General features: G+C 47.3%; 1 pseudogene; it reads left to right on the top strand.

Annotated features, from left to right (window-relative positions):
• The first annotated feature begins 2,012 nt into the window (after positions 1 to 2,012).
• Positions 2,013 to 4,818, top strand: LOC132989576 (uncharacterized; annotated as a pseudogene).
• The last annotated feature ends 246 nt before the right edge of the window (positions 4,819 to 5,064 follow it).

The raw sequence follows: 5,064 nt of genomic DNA, 5'->3' as shown, positions 1-5,064 counted from the left end.
ATTAAATGTGTCAAACAAGAAGGGTTTTCCTGTCCTTGATGGTCGAAATAACAAGAATAGGGAGAGAAGATCCTGCTTCAGATAATGATCTAAAACTGTGTACCAATCTGATTTAAGCCTCTTCTCGCAGTGATTTAAGATAGATGCTTGACTTGTAATTATAGGTTGTTGGAACATTTGAACACTTCAGTCATATACTTAAATAAGACACTCAGGTAACACTTTATAATAACCTTACTTATAAATATTTGTAATGCTATAATTTATATTATGTTAACAGTTTATTGTTTCACACATTACCACAATCTAGGATAGGATAGGATAGGATAGGATAGGATAGGATAGGATAGGATAGTACTTTATTGATCCCCAGAGGGGAAATTCGGGCGATACAGCAGCACAGACAAGAAAGCTCGAAAATACAAAATACACATTAAACAGAATAAATAAAAATAAAAATAAAAATAAAAATAAAAAACAAGGGGTATATACAAGTACAAAATGAATGATGAAGTTAGCAGGGGAGAATTGAGAATTGAGACAGTATTTGCAGAGAATGACAAGGTAAAGTGACAAGTGATTAAAGTGACTCGGTATGATAAATAGCAGCAAGTAATGTAAACAGCAGAGAAGAGAGGCAGTGTTGTACCACAGTAATGCAGAGTGTAGTTATATAATATAATGTAGTATAATATAATATAATATAGTGCAATATGAACAATATAGTGTAATATAATTAAGTGTTATATAATACAGACTAGTATAATAATATAATAAAATATATAGAATGTACAGTATATATGTATATATACTGTATATATGGATGCTAAGTACTGTTATTGTTGTCATAGGCTGCTGTTGTACAGTCTTATGGCAGTGGGCACAAAGGAGCGCCTGAAGCGCTCTGTTTTGCACCTGGGGGGATGAGGCGTTGGCTGAAGGAGCTGCCCATCTGCCACATGGATAAGATTTTGTCCTTCATCCTCCTCTCACCCACTGTCTCCAAACTGTCCAGATCAAGACCCACTACAGAGCGGGCCTTCCTCACCAGCTTGTTCAGCCTGTTTGCCTCACCAGTCTTGATGCCACCCCACCAGCACGCCACAGCAAAGAAGAGGGCGCTGGCCACCACAGACTGGTAGAAGGTCTTCAGGAGTCTGTTGCAGACATTGAACGATCTGAGTCTCCTCAGGAAGAACATCCTGCTCTGTCCCTTCCTGAAGAGGGTGTCAGAGTTGTGAGACCAGTCCAGTTTATTGTTGATGTAGACCCCAAGGTACTTGTATGAGTCCACCCTCTCCACTTCCTCCCCCTGGATGATGACTGGGGCAGGGGGCCTCTTCTTCTTCCGGTAGTCCACTACCACCTCCTTTGTTTTGCTGATGTTGAGCTTCAGGTGGTTGCTTTCGCACCATGTGACGAAGCTCTCTAAAAGTCCTCTGTACTCCTTCTCGTCGTCATCAGTGATGCACCCAACAATGGAGGAGTCGTCGGAAAACTTTTGGAGTTGGCAGGAACCAGAGTTAAACCTGAAGTCTGATGTGAAGAGAGTGAAGAGGAAAGGCGCCAGAACAATTCCTTGAGGTACTCCTGTGTTGCCCGTCACTACATCAGAGACACAGCCGTCGACTCTGACATACTGTGGCCGGCACGTGAGGTAGTTAAAAATCCAAGCTGTGGTGTCAGGGTGCAGCTGCATATCCAGCAGTTTGTCCCTCAGGAGGCAGGGCTGGATGGTACTGAAAGCACTGGAGAAGTCAAAGAACATGACTCTCACAGTGCTTCCCTTCGTCTCCAGGTGTGACAGGGCTTTGTGTGTCAGGAAGATGATAGCATCCTCCACACCAATGTGCCTCTGATAAGCAAACTGCAACGGATCCTGGAAAGCAGTGAGCAGGGTCCTCAGGTGCTGGAGAACCAGCCTCTCAAATGTCTTCATGACATGTGACGTGAGTGCCACAGGTCTGTAGTCATTGAGAGCGCTGGGACGACCTTACTTTGGAATTGGGACGATGCAGGAGATCTTCCACAGGTCAATCACCTTCATCAGCCTCAGGGAGAGGTTGAAGAGGTGCTGAAAGACTCCTGCAAGCTGCCCAGCACACACCTGCAACATTGCAATAGCCATCCAAATAATGTTAATAGATGCTTTGCAAAATATTTATTAACCATTAACAAAGTGTTACAAATATCAGGTCCATGTTATCTATGTAATGTTTATAGATGTTTTATAAACCATCTTTTAAAGTTTACTAATACTTTGGTAATCATTAACAAACACTTTATATAGTGTGTAACATTACTGGTTGTAAGTCAACATTCAAATTGGGATTTAAGTGTGGCTGTTCAGTACTGGTGGTGAGTAAAAAGATGTCCTTGCAGAAGAATTGGTCAGGAGGCAGAAATAGTTGCAAAAATAAGGTGGTTGATTTATTAACCAAAAATTGCACAAAAGAGCAAAACAACCTAATAAAACAACCAGACTAAATAAACTGAAAGAAAACACAGCCTCAAAGCAAGCTGCCACAAACAACATTTTTTTCCCCCCAGACTCTGGCTGAGTCTGCATTTATGTCTGCTCAGTGTGGAGAGCAAAATCTTTTTCAGCATCATAGCCAAGAGACTCTCCAACTTCCTGTTGAGCAATAAGTACATCGACACGTCAGTGCAGAAGGGAGGAATACCGGGGGTTCCTGGTTGCCTGGAACACACAGACGCGGTAACCCTCATCAGGGAGGCGAGAGAAGGGGGAGGGGATCTGGTTGTGCTATGGCTGGATCTCACCAACGCCTATGGCTCGATACCCCACAAGCTGGTGGAGGTCGCATTAGAGAAACACCATGTACCCCAGAAGGTGAAAGACCTCATCCTGGACTACTACAGCAAGTTCAGCTTGAGAGTGTCCTCTGGCCAGATGACATCTGACTGGCACCAGCTGGAAGTGGGCATAATCACTGGTTGTACAATCTCAGTGACCCTCTTCGCACTAGCAATGAACATGCTGGTCAAGGCAGCGGAACCAGAATGCAGAGGCCCCCTCAGCAAGTCTGGAGTAAGGCAACCTCCCATCAGAGCCTTCATGGACGACCTCACAGTGACAACAACAGCTGTACCAGGAGTCAGGTGGATCCTCCAGGGGTTGGAGAGCATCATGGCGTGGGCACGCATGAGTTTCAAACCTGCAAAGTCCAGGTCCTTGGTTCTAAAGAAGGGGAAGGTCATAGACAAATTCCGCTACAGGCTGGGAGAACACCAGATCCCGTCAGTCACTGAGAAGCCGGTGAAGAGCCTTGGAAAGGTCTTCAACTGCAGTCTGAATGACAGAGATTCCATCAAGGCAACCAGTGCTGACTTGGAGGGCTGGTTGAGAACAGTGGACAAGTCTGAGCTCCCTGGAAGATTCAAGGCCTGGGTACCTCCCAAGAATCCTCTGGCCTCTGCTTATCTATGAGGTCCCCATGACCGTGGTGGAAGGATTTGAGCAAAGGGTAAGCAGCTATCTACGCAGATGGCTGGGATTGCCACGCAGCCTAAGCAACATTGGGCTGTACGGGAACACCAATAAGCTCAGGCTCCCCTTCAGCTCAGTCAGGGAGGAGTTCACCGTGGCACGGGCACGGGAACATCTGCAGTACCCTGGATCCAGAGATGCCAAAGTGTCCGGGGCAGGGATTGTTGTGAGGACAGGGAGGAAGTGGAGGGCAGCGGATGCAGTCCAGCAAGCAGAAACTCGACTGAAGCACAAGGCCATCCTTGGAACAGTGGCGTAAGGCAGAGCCGGACTTGGGAACCTAGCAGCGGCCCGATATGACTCTGCCAGTGAAAGGGAGAGGCAGAGGTTGGTGCAGGAGGAGGTGCGAGCTTCAGTCAAGGAAGAGCGAACCAGCAGAGCAGTGACCATGCGGCAGCAGGGCGCCTGGATGAAGTGGGAGCAGGTGATGGAGCGGAGTGTAACCTGGAAGGATATCTGGCAGTGGAACCCCCAGAGGATCAAGTTCTTGATTCAGGGGGTCTATGATGTCCTCCCAAGCCCATCCAACCTGTGCATATGGGGCAAAATAGAAACACCGGCATGCCCCCTGTGTTCCAAGATAGGGACACTGGAACACATCCTGAGCAGCTGCTCCAAGGCGCTGGGTGAGGGCCGGTATCGATGGAGACACGACCAGGTCCTCAAGTCCATCGCTGAAGCAATCAGCAAGGGGATCAAGGGCAGCCGACACACCAAAGCCACAGCTAAGGCCATTCACTTTGTCAAGGAAGGACAAAGGCCGGAGAAAACACCAAAGAACCCCTCTGCTGGTTTGCTCCCCACGGCCCGAGACTGGGTGATGTCAGTTGACCTGGAGAGGCAGCTGAAAATTCCACCACACGTCACCCAGTCCAGATTGAGACCTGACATAATCTTGGTCTCAGAGGCCACAAAACAACTCTTCTTGCTGGAACTGACGGTTCCATGGGAGGAGAGGATGGAGGAGGCTCAAGAAAGAAAGAGGGAGAAGTACAAGGAGCTGGTGGAGGATTGTCGGAGGAACGGGTGGAAGACCAGGTGTATGCCAGTGGAGGTGGGCAGTCGGGGGTTTGCCAGTCACTCCCTGAGCAAAGCCTACGGCACACTGGGAATAACAGGTGCAAACCGAAGAAGAGCAATAGGCAACAACGTGGAGGCAGCGGAAAAAGCCTCCAGATGGCTCTGGTTGAAGAGGGGAGAGCAGTGGGGGTAGTAGAATGCCACTTGGACACAGGCCAGGGTCTGATCAGCCTCGGTCGGGTCGCCTGGAGGAGGGTGTCTGTTGCAAGACCCGAAACACCCAGTGACTCCAGGAAACAACACTGATGATGTGTCCAAGTCTGTGCATCAGTAGATGTATTATTAACATGCTCCTCTTGACTCCGCCCTGATTGAAGCAAACCATTTCAGGCACAAAGTGAAGTGAAAGCTCAAAATTCCCACTAAAACAATAATACATCATTTAACAGCTAAATAATATGATAATATTCAAGATTCAAGTGGGAATCTAAAGCACACTATAAAATTACAACCGTAAACAGAAACTTGTTTTA

The sequence above is a fragment of the Labrus mixtus genome, chromosome 15 (genome assembly GCF_963584025.1).
Source record: "Labrus mixtus chromosome 15, fLabMix1.1, whole genome shotgun sequence".
Taxonomy (NCBI): domain Eukaryota; kingdom Metazoa; phylum Chordata; class Actinopteri; order Labriformes; family Labridae; genus Labrus; species Labrus mixtus.
Note: the sequence above shows the minus strand (reverse complement) of the source record. Positions and strands in the feature narration are given on the sequence as shown.